This window comes from Camelus bactrianus, chromosome 6 (genome assembly GCF_048773025.1).
Source record: "Camelus bactrianus isolate YW-2024 breed Bactrian camel chromosome 6, ASM4877302v1, whole genome shotgun sequence".
NCBI lineage: Eukaryota > Metazoa > Chordata > Mammalia > Artiodactyla > Camelidae > Camelus > Camelus bactrianus.
In genome coordinates, this window is record NC_133544.1 from 69199903 (window position 1) to 69227469 (window position 27567).

At 37.6% G+C, this 27567-nt stretch overlaps 1 protein-coding gene across 12 annotated transcripts in view; it reads left to right on the plus strand.

The window, feature by feature from the left end:
- The window catches only part of CDIN1 (CDAN1 interacting nuclease 1), a 224746-nt gene that overhangs the window by 109292 nt on the left and 87887 nt on the right, over positions 1–27567 (plus strand). The window contains exon 11 of one of the 12 annotated variants that reach the window (XR_012507617.1): positions 1832–2200. The exons of the other annotated variants lie outside the window; for them this stretch is intronic. The gene's annotated coding sequence lies outside the window, so the exon portion shown is untranslated. The remainder of the gene's footprint in view (positions 1–1831; positions 2201–27567) is intronic. 12 annotated transcript variants of the gene reach the window in all.

Genomic DNA, 27567 nt, shown 5'->3' on the forward strand with positions numbered 1-27567 from the left:
CACTATTTTTAGATTAAACATTGGATTTTAGGATACTACTGTTCAATTAATGCTTGTAGAATTGTAACCTTATCTAAACCCATTTTTCCACATAAATAACTACAGAGCTTCTAAATTTTAGTTTGATATTTCTCTAAGAGTTTTCTTTTTATATAATTTGGTATTTTTACTCAGCCTTTGAGCCACTTCTGACAAAGTTGATCATATCCTCCCTCTTTATTAAAACATATTCTTTTCTTGGCTTCCAAGAGATGCCCCTGTGGGATTTTTTCTGACACACCAGCAGTGTCCTCTGGCTCTTCCTCTTCCTCTCAGCTCGAGGCGGGAAGGCCCTGGAAATTAGTGCTCACCCCTCCTCCCTATTCTATCAAAGTTCACTCCCTGGGTGTTCCCTGGGAGATGTCATCAGAGAGTATGGCTTTGTTTTCCATCCATCTCTATGCTGCTGTCTCCTGATTTTTACCCCCAGCCCTAATATTCCCCCTGAGTAACATTTGTTTGTCTATCCAGCTCCCTACTCAGTATCTCTTCTTGAGTATCTAATAGGTATCTCAGACTTTACGTGTCCAAAATTAAACCCTTGATTTTCTTCCCCAAGCTGGTTACTCCCCCATTTCCTCCCAAGCTCAACTAGTGGCACCACAATATGCCCACATACTCAAGCCAGAACCTGAGTACCATCACCAGTCCATCAGCAGGTCCGTTCAGCCCCAGCTTCCCCACGTCTCTGTCATGGACTATGACTGCAGCTTCCAAACCAGTCTCCTTACACTTAGCGCTTGCACTCCTGTGGTCAGTTTTTCATATCTCAGCCAAAGTGACTCTTGGAAAATAGAAATCAGGTTGTGTCACTTCTGTGCTTAAAACTTTTCAGTGACCCCCCATCACATTTAAAATAAAATCCAAACCTCTTACCATGACATTTGGAGCCCTGTGTGGTCTGCCTTTCTACCACCCCAATTCTGCCCACACCTCTCCCTCTCCCCTCACCTGAGGTTCTCTCCGTCTCTTAGACTTTCTTGGCCACGCTGGTTTCCTCCGTCTTCCTTGCAGCGACGCTGCTTCAAGACCCTCACTCTGACTAATCCTGCTTGGAATTTTCTTCACTCAGATCCCCGCAGAGCTTGCCCTTTATGACATTCCGGTGTCTGCTCCAATTTCCCCTCCTCAGGGGGACCTCCCCTGACCACCCAGTCTAGAGGGCATCACCACCAATCATCTCTCTCCTCTCACTCAGCCTTACTTTGCTTTATAATTCTTACCCCTGTCTGAGTGCATGAATAGACTGTAGTTGGAAACATTTATATCAACACTAATTTACCTGGTTTGAAAGAGCTTTACCTTTTACATTGCTGTTTCTACTTGCTATATGTAGTGTGCCACTTATTCTTTTGTAATCAAGGCTTCAGGAATTTTCCCTGGCTTAATTAACCTCCAACAAATTTAAATTTTGCAATGCAGTCACCTTCCCTAAAATCAGACATACTGAGTACAGAACATAAGTTGCCTTTCCCGGCAAGTATACTTAATTCATTAGCTCCTCGAAAGTCTGCAGTCTCTACTTCTGTGGAGTTAAAAGAATGCCCCTGAGAAGCAGCATTTGAACCATACTATAGTCCCAAATTATGTAGGGATGTATATACGATTGTACAGAAAATATGTATGTACTTACATATGTATACCTCATACTTAGGGGTAGATATTGTATAAACATATTTCCTTATGCACTTAGCACCAAAAAAAAAAAAAAAAGACTTCACATTCTACTTATATAATCAAAAAATGAGCTCTCTGACAATTTGACCTATGTTACATTTATTTTCCTATTCAGATGGTGACAGGTAAAGAAGGAAACTAGTTCTGCAATCTGAGGCCAGATTACACACCTGGGTTCTAATTTCTGTTTTCGAAGAAGCAGAAGCAGACACCCTATGCTCACTTCACTGGTTAAAGTGGTTCCGTTTGAATGAAAATATTGATGACTCTACATAGCAAAGAACCACAGGCAACGGTACAGCACTGAACAGTACTCAACAGTGTTGAATCAAGAACATGGGACTCTCACTTGTAGTTCAGTCCTGTCACCTGCCATTCTGGGCACACTCTGACATACTGTCATCAGTGGACTCTATAAAACCTGTGGAAGATAGACCTCTCTACTTCTCTCAAAGCAGGTGTCAGCCCTTACTGACTAGAAAGGGTAAGGCAAAGTTTTGTTTGAACGTGATTTTTCCAGTTTGGGGATCCTTGAACTGATGGGAGGGATCTGTCCCGTTCCCTGGGTTTGAATCCAGGCCGTGCCACTTTCTGGTCCCATGGCTGGGAGCAACTTGCTGACCCTCCCTGAGCCTTTGTTCTCTCCTCAGTAAAATGGGGTTAATCGTACCTTCTGCACCATATTGTTGTGCAGGTCAGTTATTTAATACATGGAAAGCACTTTCATAGTGCCTGGCGGTCAATAAATATACCCACATTCTCTCCTCAGTCTCTGTTTCCTGTGTGTCACCGTTCCGTGGAATTTAGAAGTCTTCTGAGTAGACATTTTTAATTTCCTTCTTTGCCAGGTAAACCCCTATTCAGCTAACTTCAGCACTCAGCTTGGCTGACATCTCTTTGGGAAACCTTCCTGCCATTCAGGATTGGGCTCAATGCCCCCCTTATGTTCTGATGACAGTTTCATAGCATTTGTGAAATACTGTAATTGCTTGTTTGCTTATCACCCTTCTCCTGTTAATATACTGAGTTCTGTCTTATCTATTTGTTTTCTCCATCATCAAATGCCCAGAAGCTGGCAGAATGCCTGGCACTTATAGGTGCTAGTAGGTGATCAGTAGATATTTATTGAACAAATGAATTTCCTGATGCATAACAGACAACAACATTTTGAATCAGCCATTGAGGATTTTTCTAAATGCCTGATTTTTCTAAAAAACTTTTATAGACTTTTGCAGATCTATTTCATGAGATGTAGCATAAGTTTATTTATGTACAAGTTATAAAATAGAAAGTAACTGAAAACTAAGTGGCAAGTGTATGTTATGAAGACTTTTTGGTAAATATTTTTACTCCTATATTGATTATTTGTTTTCACAAAACTTCAGCAAGGTCTCTCATTTGAGATTTGATGTGGAATGCCTCGAAAATCCTGAGCCGAAGATATTCCATAGTTTATTTAGAGGATGGAGGAAACTGGGCCCACCTTAACATTTGGGGACCTGGGACAAGAGTATGAATGGAGGCCTATATACAATGTGCCCAAATATTTAAGGTTGTGTGTTTAATTAACAGACATTAAATAAAATCTCTTTTCTCCTGCATGAAGATCTGGGAGTTCAGAGTTGCATTAAGAATGCCTAGACTCACTGGAGGTCCAGGCTGAATGTGGCAGTGCAGGGATAGGTGGCCCCTGCATAGCCCACCTCCCTTTTCTTACCGCCTTTGGCTCCATCCTACACCTGGGGAGGTTTCAAGCACACCCTGGCCCTCACATCCAAGCTCCATGTACCTTCCTACAAACCTCTGCCCTTGGTCATCTCTCACCGCAAAAGTGCCCACTCTGATGATCTTCCCTCTTACCAGACAGATAAACCTGAGACAGAGAAGACCCCTGAGAGTGATCTCAGGACTACTCAGTCAGGAACTTCTGAGGCCCCTGGTAACATGGGTTGTGGCCTAGAAAGTTGTTGCAGGGGACAGATGTCAGGTTGAAGGTGTTCCCTTTGCTCCGCAGACTCCTCTTCCTGCAGGCCAGTGTACCAGAGGAGGCCAGAGCAGATCCCCTAAAGTTTGGGTCCAGGCCACGGACTCCTCTCAACTGGGTCTAAAGGACAGTACCAGAGGAAGCAAGTACACTTGTCTTCCACAGTCATTTCTCGTTCTGGTGTTAGGCCAAGAGGGGAGATGAGCACCAGAGGAAATATGGTCTTGATCACATTTATGTGTCGCTGGAAAGATTAAGAGCTGAGCTCCATCTGTGGGATTTTTGAACCCTTGGCTCCGGAGAGTCTACTCTCCTAGAAGCAAGGCAAAGCTAATACCTTCTGCCGCAAGAATTGATTTGGCTTTCATTCTTACCTCTAAGTATTCCTTAAAGATTGGTTATTTACTCAATGGTTTAGTGATTGCTTTCTCTGGTCTGTGCTAACTTGAGAGGTGAGGCATTTAGAATGGGGCCGCCAAGCAGCTAGAGTTAAGGAAGGTATTTCTCAGAGGCTGTCCAAAGTTTTTCCCGTATTAAGATACTTCCAGGAAGCCTGCAATTAGCCAAATCACAGATTCCCAGTTATTTCAGTCTTGTTAAAAACAAGGCCGAGTCACATCTGTCTTAAGTTGGAGTATGTGCCTCATGTGTAGAAGCTCTTGCAAACCTTCAATTACGGCAGCCTCAGAAGGGCCTGCTGCCGTCTGCTAACAAGTAGTCATCAGCAGCAACAGGAGACAGATTGACAAACAATTAGCAAATGCACTGCAGAGGGCCTCTCTAATGGTAAAATACAATAATTTGCTCTTCCATCCCTTATAGTGGAGCTGGTTGTGAGATACTGATGGCTCATTGTTCCAGACAAACACTTCACACTGTCATTAGCTGGAGTAACCTCACAGTATTTTAAAAGGACCAAGGACGTGTTTTTTGTGTGTATATGGTACTTTTATAAGAATGATTTCTCATTAAGAGTTAAGTACCATTTTTTTCTAAATTTTGGAATGTGAATAGCAAGAACTTTCGCCACCCGGGAATTCCTATTTTCTGCCATGGTTAATTGTTTTCAATGCTGACTTTAAATCTAAATCTGAATGGAGACTAGAAATGTTGTCTTAGGCCACTGAAGTGATATTTGCAATAAAGAGATAGTTGAGAAAACTGAAATGAGTTACTCAAAGGATTAATGGGAAAGAAAGTAGACCTATAAGGAAATATCAGTGAATCAGTTTCTGATGTCTTTTATCAGACAGAAATCAGACAATAATCAGAAAGATGTCTTTATGATCATTGTCTTCAAGCATATGCAAGATTTTTGTTGTTGTTGAAGGGGAGTGGGGCACCTATTGACCAGTACCTGTTGACTACTTTTTCAAATCCAGGGGCCGCAGAATTGTTGAAAAGATAACTCTTCTTGCTGACCTACTGTGTTAGAGTTAATATGAGTCACATGTTTCAGAAATGTTACCGCAAATCAAACCAACAAGCAGATGATTGGGTGTCCGTTCTAAGACTAGAAATACAGCCATTATGATTGTCCAGAGAGAGTGAGAGAAAAATAAAGGAAGTGACTCAGGAGCACGGTTAGAGTCAGGAGCCCAAGAATAGAGTTCGTTTCTGAAAACAATGGCTTGGGGTCTAGGGCAGTGATTCTCCAACTTCACCATGTATTCAAATCACATGGTTGGAGCATTTTCAATATTGACATGGGCTTTATCCCTGGAGAACTGATTGAATTGGTGTGTGGTGGAGCCTGGAACTTGGGAGGTTTTTTTTGTTTTGAAAACTTCAGATGGTAATGCTGGTCTGCACTGAACATTGAAGTCCACTTCTTTCCCCAGCCTTGATGTGCCAGCCCATCCTAGTGTACCTAGCCTATGTGCTTCTTAACAGTCTTGATGAGAAAAAGTAATAGCTTTTTTGAGGAAGACTGGTTTAGATCAGCAAACATTTCACTAGCTCTTCTTAGTCTGGAGACACCTGGCCTCCGCCTTTGAGGGCTTCGTAGTTAGGACGGAGACAGTAAACTGCAAAGACTGAACCTGAACCCAGTCTCCCTCTGAACTCACACCTGTGTCCTTTCTGTCCACGATGCAACTTCACGTCAGTCATGGTGATAAATGTATTACAAGAGGCTACTTACTGTGTCACTTAATGGGTTCACTAAGCTGAAGCTAAAAAGCTCTCTAACCTATGAGGTATAGATGTTCACCTCCATGTGGTTCGAGAAAAATGGGCCAGGTGTTCTCTGGTGCTCTCTCTAGAGCTCCTCTTATTCTATATTTAAAACACACATCTGTAGGATTAATGTAAAATCCTGTCGGATATATCCAGGCACCCAGAATAAATAACACCCAAATTGTTGGATTTGAAATCCACAGAATCAGGGGTGAGGGTATAGCTCAAGTGGTAGAATGCATACATAGCATACATGAGGTTCTGGATTCAATCCCCAGTACCTCCTCTGAAAATAAATAAACAAACAAACAAACAAAACTAATTTCCTCCCCCAACCAAAAAAAAAAAAAATCCACAGAATCAGAGTTTTTTTAATACATGGTACAGAAAAAGTAAGCACATAAAAAGTGTTTTATAAATAACGATGTTTTTAAAAACAGCTTTAATGAGATATAATTGGCAGGCAGTAAACTGCACATATTTAAAGTGTACACTTGGACAAGTTTTAACATATGTATAATCTCATAAAATTACCACCATGACAGATAGTGGACATACCTACCACCTCTAAAAGTTATACCCCTTTGTAATCCTTCTTCTCTGTCCCCTCAATTCTCCCTGCACCCAGGCAACCACTAATCTGTTTTCTGTCACTATACATTAGTTTGCATTTTCTGTTTCCTGTAAATGGAATCATACAGCATGTACTCTTTTGTCTGGCTTGTTTTACTCGGCATAATTTTCTTATTATTTATCCATGTTGAATATATCAAGAGTTCATTCCTTTTTATTGCTGACATACTCAATTGCATGGCTATACCACTATTTGTTTATCCATTCACATTTAAGTTGTGGATAGACATTTAAGTTGTTTCTGTTCTGGATATTAGTAATAAAGCTACAAACAGTTATGTAAAAATCTTTGTATGGTTTCATTTCTCTTGGGCAAATACCTAGGAATAAAATGGTTGGGATATTTACTTGATAAGTGGGTTTTTACCTTTTTACAAAATGGTTAAACTGTTTTCCAGAGTGGTTGTATCATTTTATAATTCTCAGCAGCAGCTTATAAGAGTTCCAGGTGCTCCCTGGAAAGACTTCAGACTTTCTAATAGTTGTATGGTAGTATCTCAATGTGATTTTAATTTGTATTTTTGTAATGAGAAATGATATTGGAAATCTTTCCAAATGCTTATTTTTACCTAGTTGTCTTCTTTGGAGAAAACAAAAATCTTTGGTTCACTTTTTAGTTATTTTCTTATTATTGAGTTTTGGTAGTTTAAAAAAATATTGTGGATATAAGTTCTTTATCAGATCTGTGGTCAGACATGAAATATTGTCTTCCGCTCTGTGACTTGTCTTTTCATTCTCTCAATAGTGACTTTCAAAATCAGAAGTCTTTACTTTTAATAAAGACCAGGTTAATCAAATTTTAGGTTATGCCTTTGATGTTATATCTACAAAATCTTACAGATTTACACATCTAAAGAAGTCACAAAGATTTTTCCCTTTGTTTTCTTCTAAAAGAGTTATAATTTTAAATTTACATTTAGACCTACTCTCCGTTTTCAGTTAATTTTTATATGTGATGTGATGTATGGCTTGAAGTTTATTTTCTTAGATACAGATAGCCAATTGTGCCAGAACCATTTGGTGTAAAGACTGTCCTTTCTCTACTAAATAGCCTTTACACATGTGTCAAAAATCAATTAATCATATATGTGTGCCTTTTTCTGAATTCTCTATTTTGTTCTGTTGGTCAATTTGTCTGTCTTTGTGCTAATTTTACGCCATATTGATCACTGTAACATAATTTTGAAAACAGATAGTGTAAGTCCTCCAACTTTATTTTTCTTTTCAAGTTATTTTTGTCTATTCTTGGTCCTTTGGACTACTATGTGAATTTTAGAAATTTTAGAAACTGTTTCTAAATGCTAAATTAAACGCTAAAATTCTGTTTGGCGTCGCATTGAATTTCTAGATCAGCTTGGAACTCTATGTGTATTATATTCCTTGATTTTACAGGAAGTGATTTTTGTTTCAGTTTCCAATTGTTCATTTACTACAGAGGAATACAATTTATTTTGTATATTGATCTTGTATCCTGCAACAGTGTAAAACTCATTTATTAATACATATTTGATTGGCAGAAGGGAAATAGCTCAATGGTAGAGAGCATGCTTAGGCATGCACGAGGTCCTGGGTTCAATCCCCAGTACTTCCATTAAAAAAAAAAATATCATTTGGTAGATGCCATAAGATCGTCTATATAGACAACCATATTGTTTATGAATAAAGACAGTTTGCTTCCTTTTTCAATTAAGATGCTTTTTTTTTTTAAAACTGCACTATAGAATCTCCCATACAAAAATGAAGTGGTAAGTTAAGAATAATGTTAGCTATATAGGTTTTTGTAGCTGCCTTTTGGGGTTGAGGGAACTCCCTTCTATTCCTAGTTTGCTGAGAGTTTTTATCAAAAAGAATGTTGAATATTGTCAAAATGCTTTTTCTGCATCTATTAAGATGATCGTATGGGTTTTTTTTATTAATTGGTTAATATGATGAATTGTAATCATTGATTATTGAATATTATTACCAGCCTTGCATTCCTGGGATAAACTCCACTTGGTCATGAAGCAATATCCTTCTTATATTTTGTTATATTTAATTTGCTAAAAAAATTGTTAAGAATTTTTACATTACATTCATGAGTGATAGTGATCTGTGATTTATTTTTCCTTCTACACTTGTTGCCTGGTTTTGGTATTAGAGTAATGGTGGCCCCATAGTATGAGTTGGGAAGTATTCCCTCCTGTTAGCTTTCTGGAAAAGCTTCTGCAGAATTGTTATTATATCTTCATAATATTAGGTAGAATTTTGCAATCAAACTATTTTTGTTGAAAGATTTTTAACTACAAAATCAATTTACTTAATAGATATACAGATTCAGGTTATCTTTTTTTCTTTAGTGAACTTGGATACTTTGGGTATTTTAAAGAATTCATTCATTTTATCTAAGTTGTGGAATGTATGGGCATAAACTTGTTCAAAATATTTCCTTATTCTTTTAATATCTGGAGAATCTGTAGTGATGTCACCTTTTTTTGTTCGCAATATTGATCATTTTGTCTGATTATCCAGATCAGTCTGCCTAGAGGTTTTTCCATCTTTTTGGTCTTCTGAAAGGACCAAGTTTTAGTTGTACTGACTTTTCCTATTGGTTTTCTTTTTTCTTTTTCACCGATTTCTACTCTAATCTGTATTATTTACTTTCTTTTCTTTAGTTTCAGTTTAATTGGCTTTTCTTTTTCTAGTTTCCTAAGGTAGAAGCCTGAAGTTATTGATTTGAAACAATGGAAGTTATATTTTTGTAAAAACTAAACTCTTTTATGAATTCTGTTCATCCATTAACACAAGTCACTTATGTTCTCTTGTGTTTTTCTTTTTCTTGCTCTTTCCTTTACATTCTCAGTGTACCCTCATGATTTGTGTAAATTCTCCTCTCCTGTTTTACTCCCTTTTCTACTTGAATCACTAACATCAAGATATTTCCTGTGTTTTGTTCACCCTTGTTTTCTCACAAACACGTCAACAGTGTACCTTGTTAACCCCTTTCTGCTTCTCATTATATATTCCTTTTTGCCATTTCCTTCCCTTTTGTTTCTGGCAGCTTTGCTAATCATCACCACCTCCCCATTTTAAATTTAGTCCTGTAGCATCCCTGATAGCTCGTTTCAGGTGATCAGAATTTCATGCACAATTCCTTTCTTTAGAGAAGAGGATTTTTTAATCCATAAAGCTTATCAAGTTACATAAATATGAGGTGTCACAGTCATTCTTGATAGCTTTGGCTATAATACTTTCAGAACGCTGTATATTGATTATGGAAGTGTGAAAAACAAGACACTGGTTGTGTGAATAGGCCAGGTGTGTAAAACTGTATTGAACTCAACACTGGACCGAAATATTTGATCAGCCCCAACTGCCTTTCATTATTTTAATGTGAAATATTTTTATCACTACAGATTTTTAATTCAACACATTCTCGCATGAGTAGTAGCACAGACATGTGACTGAATTCAGTAGATACTGAGGTTCGTCTATGTAAAAGCAACATATTATGCATTTCAGAGTAGACAAAGGTGAGCAAAACCTAACCTTGCTTTCAAGGAGCTTAATTCAGTCCAATAGAGAAGCAAAACATGTATACAAATCACAGAAAGCGCTGACACTGAGCACTAACTATGTTTGAGGCACTGGTTTAAGCTCTTATGTGTATTATCCTCTTCAGTCCACATGACAGTCCTGTGAGGTCGATAATGGTACTTAATCCTCATCTCATATGAGACAGTTGAGGCATAGAGAAGTTAAGCGCACACGTCAAGGTCACAGAGCTGGAAAGCCAGGGGAGATTGTTGAATAGAAAGAAGAGTGACGTGATCAGGACCTAACTTCAGGATAGATAGTCTAGTAGCAATGTTTAGAGTGGGCAGAAACACGAAGTTGGGGATAGGAACACAGTTCCTATTCCAGTCATCCATATTGAAATAATCTGTTAATTCCCAAATGATAATGGTTGCAGTAGAAATTAAAGGAGACTATGTAGACTTACAGAGATATGGGCAGTGTGGGACAAAGATAACTTTGAGGTTTTGGTATTGGGATGGAGAGAACAAGGGTGCTCTGAAGGAACTGAGAGTGGAAAATAACCTAGGTTAGTGGTTACTTCAGTTGCGATGACTAGAAATGTCCAGAGGCAACTGGGTTATGGGATAGGAGTTCAATGATGGAGCAGAGAGAGATTGATTTAGGAATCATCTGCAGTAGAAATAGTCAAAGTGGGTTTTCCCAGAGAGGGAGAGTAGAGAAATGCCTATTTTTATGAGCAGGGGGAGAAAGAAGACAACTGTGATATAATGGCATCATAATAAAGTTTAGCGAATTAATTAACAATAAGTATTACTCTTATGTGAATAAAATTATCTCTAAATTTCCTAACTTTTAACCTTCATTTCTCACATTTAAACATATTTTATAAAGTCATTTTAGTGTAGTTGCATTGAATCTGGTTATTTGGAATCTTGATAGTTAACATCAGTTTCCATTGTGAGTTTTATGGGTTTGGAAAGTTGTCCCAAAATGTAAGAACCTAGGGCTTTCAACAATCACACTTGAAAGAAACCTTGGGAGTTGCATTTGTCAAGCAGCTAGGAAAACCATTCATGCATACCCCACGCCCAGAGCTCCATAGGCAGCCCAAACATGAAGAACTGAAAGGTCATTCTTCCTCCCCCTGTATGATGGTTTGTTGACATTATTTTGACACACCAGTACAATGCTGAAAGGATCTGACCTTCCTGCAATACTGAGGGACTCAGGTCTGGGCAGGGTACCTGATGCTCACTGCATCACTGTCTTTGCCTTTCTCCTGTTCCAGAAATAAACATGAAATGCTGCCTTCCTTACAGAAATATTACAAATTTTTAAATAAAGATAAATGATTGCTTTTTAAATTTCTCTAGCTTTGTTTTTCCAGCTACCATCAAGCTGAAAACTTTACTTGGACCTATTAATGCTCTTAATTAAACTGAAATCATTCTTCAAAATGATAAACATGAAAGGAGATTGTTAATGCTTGAAAGAGAGAAACTAAACAAACGAGGAGGTCTCTGTGCTGTAATATATTTTACAGTCTTCCATCTTTGAGATAGAAACCAGTTGATTGGAGTTCCCATGTTTGAGGACTACCTCTAAAGTGCAGAATTAACATATGCATGGGTAAAACTTAGGTATCTTTTAAAGTAGTTGCATCAGAAGGGTACCCTGTTTTCAGAGGTTAAAGAGTTAGGTGGAGACCAGAGAGCTGTCAGGAGAATTTTCTGTCATGTATAAATATGTTCCATGTTAAATTATAGAGGGTGAAAAGCTGCTCTGACTAGTTACCCATGTTATTTCTTAATGCAATATCATGGTGATCTGGGGATGGAAGGAAAAAAGTACATGTAATAATATTCTCCAAGCATTTAGATTGCACTTTGCAAAATGTGAAAAGTTTCATATATTTGTCATAGTATTGGAAAAAGTGTATTCCAGTGCTTCAGTGATGTTGTTTCCAAATGTGATAACTGTCTGCTAAATTAAGAATACTTTTGTCCAAGATCAGTATTTTCGTGATATACGTAAAATTAAAACTGAAATTTTGAAGCACTTGCTTGACACTGTTCACCTATTTTGCATAATCTTTGACCTTTCCTGTGGCACCGTGAACATCGTACCTCTTTGTTGGAGTTGCTTCCCTTTCTGTTTCCTCCACGCTTTCAAAAGTTGTTACGTTGCTGGAAACCAATCCCCAGCACTAGAAAACACTTTCAGCTCCTGGCTGGTTTCCCACCAGCCTTCAGCTCCAGTCTCCTGCTATTCCTCATTCAGGTGGGACCTCTAACTTTGTGTGCTGTGAGAACTGACAGCCCTGGTCCTGCTCTGCCTGCCTGGGTCTGGTCCAAAGCGTGGCCATCCTGCAGACCTTACCTTTCAGGATTTTGTGTCATTTTCAATTGATACTTACATCTGACGTTGCACAGGTAGTTCTTGTAGAGTCTTCATCTGAGTACAAATAGTGGAAAACCTCTTTTCACTCAACTATTACATGGATTAATTTTACTTAACACTGATAAGTTTTCCTGCTGAAACTGAAGTGGTCAAATTCTTTTCTCTTTTCTAACCATTCTCCATGTAACACTGTAAACCCCACCCACCCAGCACACAGGTACATGCATGTACACAGTTCTCACAAATTGCTTGAGTACACAGCAAGTCTATTTGAAATGACAGGGAGAGGGTTAAGTCCTGACAGTCTCTTTACTGGATTTTCTAGACTTAATGGCTACACATTTCTTTCCTCTAAATTCAACCCTAGATACACAGGCATACATTAACCCAATTATTTCTAATAGTTCTAATATTATGCCATTTTATGTACATCTTTTCCTCAGAAAGTACACCGCAAAGTCCTGTTGTTTTGCTAAGTTTCTGGCCTTCTTTTATAAATTCTTAGTAAAATTTCTTTCCTTGTGGTGAGACCAAAAATATACATTCTATCAATTATTTAAAAAAGCAATAATTCATTATAGTTGATCATAAATGTCAGGAAGCAAAGACCCAGCTGAAGCATTTTGTCACTAATCATGCTGTTTTTCTTCTAATTAGTTAATTTACATTTTACAAATTAAGGGTAAAATTCAGACAGAAGATAACATCATAGCTTTAACTGACCTATATTTGTATCTGCCAAATTTAAGTTAATTAGAAATGTAGATGCTGTTTGTTTTATCTGTCAGAAAAGCTCATCTTTTTTCTTAAAAAAAAAAAAAAAGTAGACACACTTTTTTTCCCCTCAGCATTTATCATCTAAATAATAGTCTTGCCAAGATGGCAGCCTCATAATAAACTCTTTTCAGTGGAGTGATGGGTAATGAAGCTTGCTTGTGAAGGCAGCGAAAAATGTTGTCTGGCCAAATGCATGAATATGACGGCTAGAGAATCAGTGGACTTTCTCAGTCATCAATCTTTTTAGTAGCCTCTTATACATCTGAATATTTTGATAGATGATCTAATAATTGAGTTATCTATCTTTCTAACTATCAGAGTTGCATAAAAATTATTCTCACATGCTACTGAATATTAAATATATTAGGCATCCAGTAAATTTTTCATAAAAGGGCCAAAAGGTGAAAGATTTTTGTTACTCTATAAATACCTCTTAACATATTGAATGTTAAGCCCTCTTAATTCCCTCTCTGAGAAGCAGATACATAAAAGAGGAGGACACACCCATTTGTAACTAGGACCTGTAGTAGTTACTCTAGCTAATGAAAAGTAAACCCTGGTAATGTACAGATGCCACTCAGTAGTGTGAAGTGGAATGCCCTTGCTGGTCTAACACTAGTGGCACATTTAAAGTAACACAGATTTTCCATACGGGAAGCACAAGTGATGTGGGTGCAGAGAGAGACTATGTGATTTTGATGTACCCATCATTTGGGGAGGAAGACCTTCCTGCCAAGAAGGGAAGCCTGCATATCAGCTGCCTGCCTAGCATCTCACCCAGTGACATACCGCTACCCAAGTATTCTGTTAATGCCTAAGTAGTTCTCTGCCCCCATCTGGCTTTATATTGTGTTTTGTTTTGTTTTGTCATACACCACTCTGACTATTAAAAGCTTATCAACAACAAGTGTGCTTCACTGAGACTGAAAAGCAGCAAGGAAAATTGGCAGGAAACAGATCACTTACAAAGTAGGCTTTCTTCACCCCCTACCCTCCACACTTCTTCAAGGTGACCTTGCAGTGACGACTTCCCAGTAACCAACAGTAAAACAGTTCTGCCCTGGAAGAGCAGGCATTTGTTTGCAGATCTGAAGGGTTACCAATCCTGTGCATCTTGAAAGGCACTCAAATGAGCAGGGCCTTGTAAATTGGATTTCTATTAGCCAGACCTGATGATAGCTCTTCATCAGTAGGATGGAAGGAAGTGCTATCAATAGCTCCAGCTCTGAATATCTTTGTTTTTTTTAATGCCACACTTATTTTTGGTCTCTCTCATCCAAAATGGTGGTGAATGCTAACATCACCAGAATTAACTCTGTTTAAGGTTTTAAATAAATCTTAAAATATAGACAACCGCTATTTTTAAATGCTTTTCATCTTGACAGAGCGGTCAGAAACAAATACGGTAAAAAAGTCTTGAACCTTGCTCTCCTTACAATTCCTCACATTGATTTTGGTTCACAGTGATGCTATTTATGCAAGTTTGGGGCGATAGACTTTCTTTCTTTTCATTTTCTGCAATGAAAATAATAATTGAGAAGGATAATACTGATTGTAGAAATCCCTCAATAGGTGATACCGAGGAACTATTACTTTCCAGTAGTTTGATCTTTTCCTGGTTTTAAGAATTTTGCTTGTATAATTTGAGGTTGGAAGAAAGCTGATACTTATTTTATTTTAAGAGCTATAGCTGGGAATTTTAAACTCTTAGATACGTATTTAAAATTGTACATTTAAGACAATTTGAAATGACTATACTGGGGAAGTTTTAGGGCAAGGAATAGTCTTTTCTTAATCAAAGTAGCAAACATCTGTGTTCTTTCTTGTCTGTCTTTTGATTAGCATGGCCTCATCCATCACTGGTCTTTAATATGAGCACCGAGAAGTCATGTCCTTTTGTTTTAAATGATAAATATGCCTTTGTCGTGAATACTCATAGGCAACCCAGGATTTACATCTGAATTGTCAAAGTGTAACTGCCCAGCTCCTGTGATGAGTGACATTATTAGTGAAATAAAGAAGTTTTTAATTTGTCATGGATAGGCCCTCGATGGTGACATTATGAGACCATGTGGGTTGTGATGCTAGAAAAAGTTGTCCTTCCCCCACTATTTTTCTAAGATTTGTCATTTATCAACAAGAGGCAACCTGCCGCAGGAGCTCTCTGAGCATTCTTGCTTTAGGGCCATTAGTCCATCTCTTTAGGTTTTACTATTTAAGCTTGATAGCTGGTAGTTCTTATCAAAACTACTACTGTGTGAAGTAGCCAGCTTCTGATGGTCAATCAGTATTACAATTTGTTCTATCTCGCTGTTATTGCCAATAAATAAAGCTGTTATAGCTTTATTTCAAGGCCAGTGTCAATTATGTTTTCCAAATAAGTTTCTTTGATATCTTTGTCCAAACTCGTATCTACTCAAATATATTTATACATGTGCTAGTTATAGAAATACATTGACAGACACGTAGTGTCTACCTGCATCGTGCTGTGTTACTCATTAGAGCCTTCGGACTGTCAAGTTCAACTGTTGTATCCAACTCTTCTAAGAAATTAGGACCGTTAAAATAAAAATATTGTGAAGTTGATCTCCTCTCATATGTAGTGTAAAAGAAGATTTCAGCTTACATATATTTGCCTTATGTATTTCCATATTATTAATAGACAAATGTTTTAATTATTTTAAAGTTTCCTCTTGTGATAAATGTTCAGAATGTTTCATTTTGGTAATAAGTAGTTCATTCTAATTTATGTATAAAAGACATGTGCTATGAAGATTTGGTATATTAGCAGTAACTTCAACAGAAATTACATTACCTTTTATAAGCTTTGACTTTATAATTTCAACACAACTATTTTAAAAACAGGTCCTTCTAAACTACTTTAAGAGAAGTTTTCTTTTTCAACTGAATTGACTGGTTAGATTATCCACAACAATCTTTAACTTAGAATGTTGGCATTACAAGAAAGTCAAACTATATGTTTTAGTTTGATTCAATATATCTCTATAAAATTCACTTTAAAACAGTTCCATCATTATAATAGCCCCACTTAAGTTATGTTTTATTTGGGATTATACTCCTCACCCCAAGAATGCATTAATCTTAGGTTTTCTTGTGTTTTGATTGTGTTGAAACTGAAGTTTAGCCACTTCTTTTTATATTTCTTGATTGCCAGAAAAAATAATTTTAGGGCAAAAAAAATATATACTTGATTAGAAATGAACTATTATTATACAGGGATTTTCTTTTTTCCCTTTTTTTTTTTTTCATTTCTCAGTATTTCCTAGATCACCTGTTTCATGGAAAATGAAGTCTTATTCATGTTTGTTTCCCAACAGAAAACAGTCCTTAGCAACTCCAAAGCCCAGCCCCTTACATTAACTGAGACTTTTGTCCTGTAATGTGAGTGTCTGAGTTTTGAGACCCTAAGGCTTTCACCCAACTTGAAGACGATGATGCCAGTGAGCTTCTGTCCAGAGTTAATCAGCTGCAGAATTTGTAAACTGCACATGTGTCAAAGTTGAAAATGTTAGCGCTCTAATAGAAGCTTGAAAAGGTTAGATCTGATAAAAGCCGTCAGCAGTTAAAGAAAGTGATTTATGGGAATGTAATGACACAAAATGCCTCATTTATCACTCATATATAGATAGGTTAAGGTTCCCGTGTCATACTTTTAAAAACTTGACCACTTCGAATTGTCAAAATAGGTACTTAATTGCCCTTCATCCTTTTCATTTTGAATTTATTTCATTTGACTTTGGTAATTTTATCTATGATCACGTTACTGTCGTTGACTTCATATGGTTCCATTTAAAGTCATTCATATTTTGGATTTTCAAAAACTGTACATCACTGATCTTTTTGAAGTTTTATTAGCTAAAGCTGTTGCAAGGAAAGACTAAGCCAACCTTATATATGTTAATTTACAGTTTTGTTTAAGGGGAATACCATGGAGATACTGTTAAAGTTTCATTTTGTCTCTTCTAACATGTGTAAATTTCATCAGCATTTTATAATCCTCCAAATTTTCTATACCACTCTCCTTAAACAGTGCAACATGAGGTTTTAAAAGACAGAGCCATCAATTCATTTACCATCCTAGTAACTCAACTTAGTATTTAAGCCCCACACATATTAAATTTAATGAAAACCTGCCTGTCTGGTTAAATGATCCTTAAAAAAAAAAAAAGGATAAAAATGAAAGTTAAGAGACATGCCAGCTTATATTTCTTTTCCAGATTAATTAAAATACAATTCTCATTTATTTCTCTATACATTCTAAGAAAAGTATTTATAAGCTTGGAATTGCTAAATATTTATTTGCTTATTTGATATTATTTAATTTATGCATGAGTATCTTAACACTGTTAAATAAAAACTATTTTATAAACTGCCAATATATCAAAGTAATGCTGTAAAACAGATTTTATGATTGATTATTATAGTTTTAAATTCTTTGCTACAAAGGGTAGAATTAAGGGCTTCCTAGAAATTATTTAGATCATTAAATATGGCAGAAGTGTCTTCAGGTTCCCCCCTTTGCCACTCTAGAGCTAAAAAATAAATTGGAAAACTTTGACATTCTCAGCTTGTCAGCCAAGTATTGCACTTTCTTCAACAGGGACTTCCCAGGTTCAGTTTCAAGTCAGAGCAATTTCTTCAACAAGACAAAGGGATGACAATAAATAGGGAAAGGAAGGAACTGTCCTAGGAAGACAAAAAGACATCATAACCAACTAACCAAATGTAGTTGACCTTATTGCACCTCGATTCCATCAGATGGCCAGATAAAATACATTTTTGAGACAGTCATTGAAAGTTAAAGATGGGGGAGGTGGTATAGCTCAGTGGTGGAGCACATGCTTAGCATGCACGAATTCCTGGGTTCAAGCCCCCAGTACCTCCATTTAAAAAAAAATTTTTTTAAGTTGAATATGAATTGGTGTGAATTCATATCACCAGGAAATTGCTGTTAATTTTGCTAGGCATGACAGAGCCGTTGTGGTTATGTAAGAAAATGTCCCTTTTTATTAGAGATACATACGAGAAAATGTAGGTTTAGAGTGACTTGGGGGTCTAGGATTTCTCGTAAAATATGTCAGCAAAATAAATACATAAGTTGAGAGAGAGAAATTTAAAAGGGGGATATAGATGTTGCAAGATGGATATTTAGTTGGGGGGGTACTTTACTTTTCATACATTTAAAAATTTTTGCAATAAAAACCTCAAAAGTCAAGGAGATTTTCACATCAGTCTTGTCCAAAAGTGTTGTTTTTCAATATAAAATTATAATACCTTGTATTTTCTAATATTTTCTTGCTGCCAATCTTAGTTTTAAAACATAAGATATAGTCTAACTTTTTTAAATCTCCAAAATGTATCCCTCTCAAAATCATCTAATTGGCTAACATCAAATCCAATTACAATATTTTAACCTGGTAGCAAATCTGGTATCTTCTATCATGGAAAAGGGCTACGAAATTCACCACACTTATTCAAAACACGACAGCAGCCTATTAGCATACTTCTTTGTGCTCTGAAAAGTATCTAGCTCCTAAATGGCACTGGGAATCATTTTTTTTGTTTGTTTAGATGTGTCATTTCATTCCTATATTCCTAAAATTTAAAACAGATTTTAAAACATTGTAAGTCTTATATTTTAAGCTTTGTTTTTTATTGTTGTTTACAAAAGCATTTCCTTGAGTTGCAAATAAACTTCCCCAACTTAAGAAATATTAAACAAAATGTATTTCTTTGTTCAGAAACAAAAGGTGTACATTTAAGTTAAAATCTTAATTTTTCTGTGACTTTGAAAACGTATCTGTATTTACTTGCATACATATCCCCATGTATGCTCTATATTCGTCCTTAAGCAACAACAAAAACTGTGACGATCTCAAACTCTAAAAATATACATTGATTTGAAGAAAATGTATTTTTCACATGGATTTATTATTTACCCTATTTGTATTAAAGGATAGTTACCCAAATGTATTTGTCTGTTTTTGTAGATCATTTACATACATTCAGGCAACACAAGAAGACCATTTCAATTTAACCTTCTAGAGATTAATCATTTTATCTGAAGGAGTTTTGTTGTTATTTTGTCAAATTGATGATTAGGAAAAATTCTTATCATGGGTGTTTATATAATCATAGGAGTCAAAATTGTCTCAATCTATGAATCTTACTAGTTTGCTCTTGTAACAACTATGAGGAAATACATTAAAATGCCTTAATTGTAGGGCAAGAAAAAGAGAAAGCACAGTCTTTTAACATATGATCTTTCAATTGTTCACCAAAGGATAAAGAAAGCATTCAAGCGTGGTTTCGAGGACTGTCAGCAATAAGAAAATGCAAGGTACTTTGTAGAGCTTTAAAGACCTTTCTGGGAAATAGATTTAATTAAAAAGTAAAATAGACTTTTCATTTTAAAGAAATCTTTAAAATGTTATAAAATTTCATAATGTTAATATATTAATAAGGGCATTATCTTCTTGTCCCAGATGAGAAAAAGTCATCCATGAAGCTATTATATTGGATTCACACAAAGGTGGATCTTATAAATATTTTTATTTTTATTTAACTCTTTGATTTAAGTGAGAGAATTATATATGTAATAATTTTAAAAGGCCTTCTTGGTCTGAGTCATACGTGCTGATTCAATTTCACCTGTAAACCAGGACCATCTAGTAGTCTTTCTGCTACTAACAGAAGTCCTTTTACCTACATGAAAGTTCAAAGTGATCAGAAAAATTAACTTAATTAACATGTTCATATATAACTGCCCCTTATCAGTGCCACACTAATCCTAGTAAAGTATAAGAATTTCAGAGGCACTCTAACTTTCATATTGAAAAAAAAAACAGACCTCATTTCTTTTCCATTGAGTTCAGTCAGAAAGCCTAATTAACAATGTGTCTCCAAGTTGCATGAAACTAGAGAAGGTTAACCTGACGATGTGATAAGTAGCTGTTTATAAATAACCCCAGCCTGTTCTTTCAGGGCTTAGCTTCAGCCTGCTCTGCCTCTGTCAGAGTTTTGGGAGCAGGTCTGCTCCTACCAAGCACCCACACATCCGTATTTCCCGGCTCTTTCTGAGCACCCAGTGTCCTCACGTTAAAATTGTCTTCGTTTCAGGAAACCTCATTCAAAGACAAATCAATTTCAGAAGAGTGATATTTTTGAGTAATTACTCTTTACATCTAGAAACTGTTTCCAGACCAGTGTTGCTATTTTTCCAACTGGTCAATGACCAATGTATTCACTGTTCAACATTTTAAAAAAATAATAATTTGGCAGCATATTAAAATCTCCAGCGCCTAGACTTCTATTTAAAATGATGCTGTGAAACAACAGATGCATAATACAAGGACTGGTCTCCAGTTTAGCTCACACCGAGATGTAGCCACTAAAAATGTCTGCTCTATGCTCCCATTAACTTGAGCTTCTCAGTTTAAATTATTGTTCTACAGAAGACACCACAGACTACTTTGTCCTTAAAGAGTCATGCAGTAGATTGAGTAATACTTGAAGATTTGTTACATTTTGACTGTAGGAAAAATAATGCCTCTGCGTGATAATGAGTGTATGATTTGCATGTGCATTGTATAATTCACAATATACATATGCATTCATCATGTTATTCTTTGCAATATGATGAATTATGTCAGTTTATTGCATATGTCTGCATGTACCTCATCTCTTAATTAAAGCATTAATCACTGAAATTACCAAAGATATGTAGTTTTACTGTACTTTTAAAATTTAACGTTGATCTTTGCATAGTAATACACATATTATTTCTAATTGGTAGGCTACACTAAGACATTTTAAGTAAGGATTTCCATGTTATGATTCTATCATATCAATTATTTTAAATATGCTTATCTTAATATATACTTTCAACATACTTTTTAACCACTTTAAATCATTTTTATATGAGATTAATTTCCTAAATCACTAAAATTACCAGACATACATATGTGCCTATACATATGCATATTATATGATGAATATTAAAATTTAAAAGAATATACATAGTCTTTCTGTACTTTTAAATTTTGAAGTTGATCTTTGCCTAGTTGTATGTGTTATTTCTAATTGGTAAGCTATGATGAGACATGTTAAGTGAACATTTCATGTTTTGCTCCTAGCAAATCATTTTTAAATATGTTATCTTAGTGTATGTTTGCCACACCTTTCAACAATTGTGTTGTGTGATCTTTTTCTTTGAGATTAATTATATTTGATGTGAATTTCCAGGCACCTAATATTAGCTCATTTATAAGTAATGAACATTTGCTGTTCACATGGTTCAATCCTCTAGAAATCCATACCTTCAGAACAGAATTAAAAAATTGTGAGGCTTTGAGGAAAAATTTGGGTTAAAAAAGGTACCACTTGGTCACAGAATTTAGTTGTTAAAAAAGAGGTACACGTTGCAGTATCCCTGCTTCATTAGTCCGTTTAATGCTTCTGGGAGGAAAAAAAATATACTCATTTGGCCCTAAACTGTTCCTGTAACATTCACCACTGTCTGTCTTCTCAGCCCCAGACCTTGCTTTGTGCTCCTCTGAGAAGACAGAGGACTTCCTCACATGACTTTGTAAAGCCACCCGCCTTTCTCTCTCAGTTTTTGCTTATTCTCTCCCGTTGTGTTCCATGAAGATGGTTCCTTTTACGTTTCTTCCTTTCCTCAGTTTTCCCTCTTCCCAGAGTTTCGAGGTTTGCCCCTGCTTCTAAAGTCACCCTTGGCTTATGCCCTAGAGCCACTCACACATCTCTGTCTGCCCTCTGTCTCCCAGCATCTGGAGATTCATTCACACCAGCGGCCTCTAGTTCTGCACTCCCTCAGTGCTGAGGAACTGGGCACGTATTGTGAATGCGGCTCTGATGTAGTGTTGGTTATGCCCCTGCGTCCTCCTCCCCTCCCTAAACATTCTGTCCTTCCTGACTGAGAGGCTGAGGAGCCTTAAGCCAGCTCACCTGGATGTGCCACTGACCTGGTGCCTGGGATGCTGAGCTGTTTCAGAACCAGGAAGGCACTAGCCTCCCACACGTCCTGCCCTCCTTGTTTTGTCTGTTTTCTGATTGTTTGGTTTTGGGTTTTTTCCTGCACAATGCCACTAGATCTTTCTTCCAAAAGCATGACTCTGAGATGACACACTCCATGTGTTGTTTTATCTCCATCCTACTCTTCTCTTTTCTGTGACCTGGGAGTCTCCCTATAAGGTCCACTTCAGCAGACTCCTCTGCCCTCTGGCTTCCTGTTGGGTTCAGTCAGTAGTGTGCACTGGCAGGAGATTCAAGGGTGCAAAGGAATCACCAAAAAAGATATTTGCTTCCCCAGCCGCTTCCCTTTCAGGTCCCCAAGATTGACTGCATGTGACGACCAAGTCAGTCTTGTCATGTGATCTTCATTCAGCTCCTCTCTCAGCCCTGGGTGTCCACTCCTTTCTTTCTGCCATTCAAGCCTAGGGGTGTTAACGGCTCTCTGCTGTTGATAGCCTGGTAGCCCTGCACATCCGAACCTCTTTAGAATCTTCAGCGTCGTCCATTACCTGTGGAGGGAAGTCACACTCCACAGTCTGACCTGCTGCCTCTCCAGCCTTATTCCGAGATGTTACTCCAGGTGCCACCCTAGTTCCAGCTAAACAGACATACCTCAAACTGCCCTTTTGCATGTCTTGTTCCTGCATGTTCCAATGCATTCTCTGTTCTTGCCCGTCATATCTGACCTGCCCCTTCTTCTAAATTATTCAAATGAAGTGGTTTATCTAGACTCCAGACTGAAACCAAACAAGTATTGCATTTGAAGCTAAAGATATGTTAAGAGTGCTTGGAAAATTTTCCTCTCCCCGGAACTTCAGACCCTTACATCCAACTGCCTATTCAACATCTCTACTTGAGTACGTGTTAGATGTCTTAAACTCAACATGCCAAGTCTGATTTCCAGATGTGTCAAAGTTTTCCCCATCCCAGTTAACGAAAAGTCCACCCTTCCATTTGCCTCGGTGAAATACCTTGGGATCATTCTTGTTTCTTTCACAGTTTAAATCTGATTTTTTTGGAAATCCTATTGATTCTACCTCCAAAAATATATCCCGAATACAGCCATTTTTCACCATCTGCACTGCTCCCACTTGGCTCAAGTCACTATCCTCTCCTCCCTGGATTGTTAAAATAACTCCTTAAACAAAACAAAACTTTTTTTTGTTGTTTTGGTGTTGGGGGGTAGGTAATTAGGTTTGTTCGTTTGTTTAGTGGAAGTATTAGGGATTGAACCCAGGACCTCATGCATGCAAGGCACACACTCTACCACTGAGCTGTACCCTCCCTGCTTTGAAATAACTTCTTAACTGGTATCCCTGCTTCCATCCCCACCCTCCTAAAGTCTTTTCTCAACATAGCATCCAGATCATCAAATGTAAGTCAGATCATGAATATCTTCCAGTGGTTCCCTCATTGACCCAGAATAAGAACCAAATTCCTTACATTGGCCTTTGCAACCATGCACAGTTCCTTCTGGTCATAGCTATGGCCTCATCTCCCACCAACTTCCTCCTCACTCACGCTGCAGCAGCCACTCTGCCCTCTTTACTCTTCCTCAAACTTAACAAGGTACATTTTTGCCTCAGGCCCTTTGCACCAAGTGTTCCCTTTGCATGAAACATTTTCCCTAGATGTATACATGGTTCAGTGTCAGGAGTCAGATACAATATCATCTCAGACCTAGTCTGACCCACCCCAACAGCCTCCATCTTCCTCCCTTCCTTTGTGTTTCTCCATAGTCTTTTACACCTTCTGACACAATCTCTACTGTCCATTGTTTTATTTGGTCCACTAGAATTAAAGTTCCACAAGGGCAGGGTTTGGGGTCTGTTTTGTTTACCACTGTAGCCCAAAGACTAGAACTGAGCCTGGCATATAACAAGCTCTTAATATGTATTTGTTGAATAAGTAAATAGGTTTATTTTGAATGAGCATAATATATTTTTAAAATGTAAATATCATGTATCAGTGTTAATGGTACACATTGTTTATATTATTTGCATTTGATGTTCCCAAACTTTCTGACACTTGGAAGAAGTGTTTCTAATCTAATATATTTGCAGTAGAAATAAGCAATCAGCAGGCTTTCAGTTTTGCAGTTTGAATGAAACAGGCTGTCCCCTCTCTCAGTTGCTCTTGTTTTATTAGGAAACCCACTGCAGTTTCTGAGAGAAATAATACCAACTTTTTTAAAAAAGAACTATTGTTATATGCTCTTAGGAGGTTTGGAAACAATATGACAATTAATTTATCAAACCCTTACAAGAAATGCACACCATGACACACATTTTAACTCTTACTGCCGATTATCAAGCTTCAAAATTAATTATGCAAAGGTTCCAAATGTTAGCAAATTTGAAGTAAAGCAGAAGATGGCATCTTGGAGCCAAGTGGAAATAAGTATGCATTCTCCTATTTCCATTTTGATTACTGAGAACTATATAAAACTATTTTAATTGAATTTAGAAGATCCATAGTGTTGACCATCTCTGCACATATTACAGCCAACAGAAATGAAGCAATTAATATTTCAAATGAAACATCATGCAAAGTCTTTCTTTTTTATCCTCTTTGAATATTCATCTAAAATGCTGTATCTACTACAGAAATTCACATTGCTTAGCAAAAATAATTTTATTTTATATCGGAAAAGGTCTTGCTTGGATCAGAATTTCACTTTCACTGAGTGCTGTTCGCTAAAAATGCTTCTCAAGACAAAAGTTGGGTGAGCAAATGATTTTGGAAGATGTTGCCTATTACGTTGAAATTTCCAAGGCTCACTGAAATTTCAAATTGAAAAGTTCTTCATCGAGGAAGCATGTTTGTCATTGTTTAGCCCTGCATTTCTTAAACTTACTTGACCAAGGATCACTTTTTGCACCTAATATTTGTATTCCCTTTGGAATAGCCTCTTGGGAACTCTTGTGTGGACTGCTGACAGACAGGAGGTGATAGTCGTATCAATGGCGGGGTGTTGGGTGGGGGAAGAAAGAGCAAGCTAGCACTTCTGAGCCGTCTGCAAGGAGATAAATGAAGCCTCCACCTGGGCATCCTAACCAGCCAACCTTCCCATCACTGAAAAGCCCAGAGAGCATCCCCTTAGGCCAGAGACAGCAGAGCGCCTCACAGGGGCCAGGCCAACAACTGCAAGGGGCGGCGGCTGTGGGGAAACTGAGAGCAGCCACCACTCTGTCCCAGCCCACTGTGGCCATGCGGACAGAATGGGCCCAGGATGGCCAGGCCTTCCGGCTCTTGAAACAGTGTCGAAATTCCAGATTTTCATGTGTAGTCTCCTACGTTTTAAATGGTGTTGACTAATTCCAGATAAAAACGAAACCAAAAACACTGGAGGCCAAATAATATATACCCCAGGGCCACCCCAGCGTGCGACCTCGGCCTTAAGAGGAGTTGGTGCAGCAGCGTGAAAGGCGAGGCTGGTTGGGAGGCCTTGAATGCACTCCTCTGGCTGCAGGCATGGACCCTTGTGGAAACAAAATCACTTTTCTCTCAGTATTTCTGAGACCAGGCTATTTCCAACTAGGTGTAAATCTCTTAAGTCTGAAAAACCCTAAAGACCAATTTACTTCATTGCCCTCCTCAAATAATTATAATGATAATTTAATATTTGTCAAGCATGTTTTCACTTTACGAAGTACCAGCTTTGAAAATGAAATGGTGCTCTCTAGGCATATTGGTCTGCCAGGGCTGCCATAACAAAATGCCACTGACTGGGTGGCTTAAACAACAGAGGTGTATTTTCTCACAGTTGTGGAGGCTGGAAGTCCAAGACCACGGTGTCAGCAGGGTTGATTCCATCTGACTGAGGGCTGAGAGGGGAGGGTTTGTTCCAGGCCCCTCTCGTGGGCGAGGAGACAGCTGTGCTCTCCCTGTCCTCCGTCTTCTTCCTTCTACTGTGTGTCTCTGAGTCCAGACTTCCTGATCTTCTGAGAACACCAGTCATACTAACCTAATCACCTCTGTAAAGATTCTGTCTCCACGTAGGGTCACGTTCTTAGGCACTGGGGGCTCAGGACTTCAACGTCATATGTTTTGTTTTTGTGAATACCTAAAAATTAGGTACAAAGTTTTAACCATAAAATTTTATACATAAGCCAGGAAAAGTTCTTTTATGAATTGAGAGGGAAAGCGTGGATAAAGCCAAGTGTCCAAAGTTTTTTATAACTTATCCAGGTACTTAGAGAAAATAGCAAGTATGTGTGAGCTACTAGGAAAGGAATGGTTGGAACTATAGATCCGTTTACTTGGACGGCTGTCAAGCATCTGACTAGATACACAAGTTGGAACTTGTTCTATTAAAAAGAAAACATAGTATGAACTGAATAATATTCAAAATGAGATGAGAAAGCTCAGTACTGTTAACATTACGCTGTGCTCTAATGTATAAATGTTACCAGGATCTCTAAGTTTATGCAAAACAATTTTTTTATGTTTTGTTTTTTATTATTTTCTCTTGTTTTAGTGGTTCTTAATATACAGGAAAACAGAAAATCAGTACATTTTTAGATTTTAGTGGCCAATAAGGAAAGAAGGTAAAAATAAAACTGAAGCTTGAATTCAACATTGATTATATAAACTTTTTCAGATCAGCTTTATTTTCGGCACTGCTCGCTCACAGTTTTCTTCATACCTTCATCGATTTCTGAGACCCCAGTGTGCTTGATTGAGACCTTCTTCTGCAGCCTTCCTAGTGTTTCTTTACTATGTAAGATAAGTATTCCCAAATGCAGGCTCATTTTCTTTGAAAACTGCAGCCAGTTGCTGAAATTCACTTATTCACGAATGCATTCATGTATTCATGTAGCACATGCTGTGTGCTAGGTAAGCATGGGTGTAACGTCAGGGAGCTTCCAGTCTGGTACAACGTCAGTAGGACTGTAGTGTTTTACAGCAGAGATACTGGCCTAGGGTCCCCAGGATAGAACAGGCACTCAAGCCGGGATGAATGGGAAAGGCCCATGAGTTGGATCATAAGAAAAGCACAGAAATTTTCTAGGTAACTGATTAAAACGCAGACCGAGTTGTATGAAAACACAGGGTGTATTGAGGGAATTGAAAATACTTGCGTATTTCTGAAGTATAAATTGTGTGTCATGAAGTAGAGGAGTTGATACAGGAGAAATAGGAGCCAAGTCATGATGGGAATTTGGAGAAGTCATGTGGGCCTTGGGGAGCCTTGAAATATTTTCATCAGGAAAATAGCAACTTTAAAAAAGATCACCGGGGGAGTGATGTTGGGGGGTAGGCTGGAAAAAAAACACTGACAGTTAGGGTACTGCTGCAAGTTCATT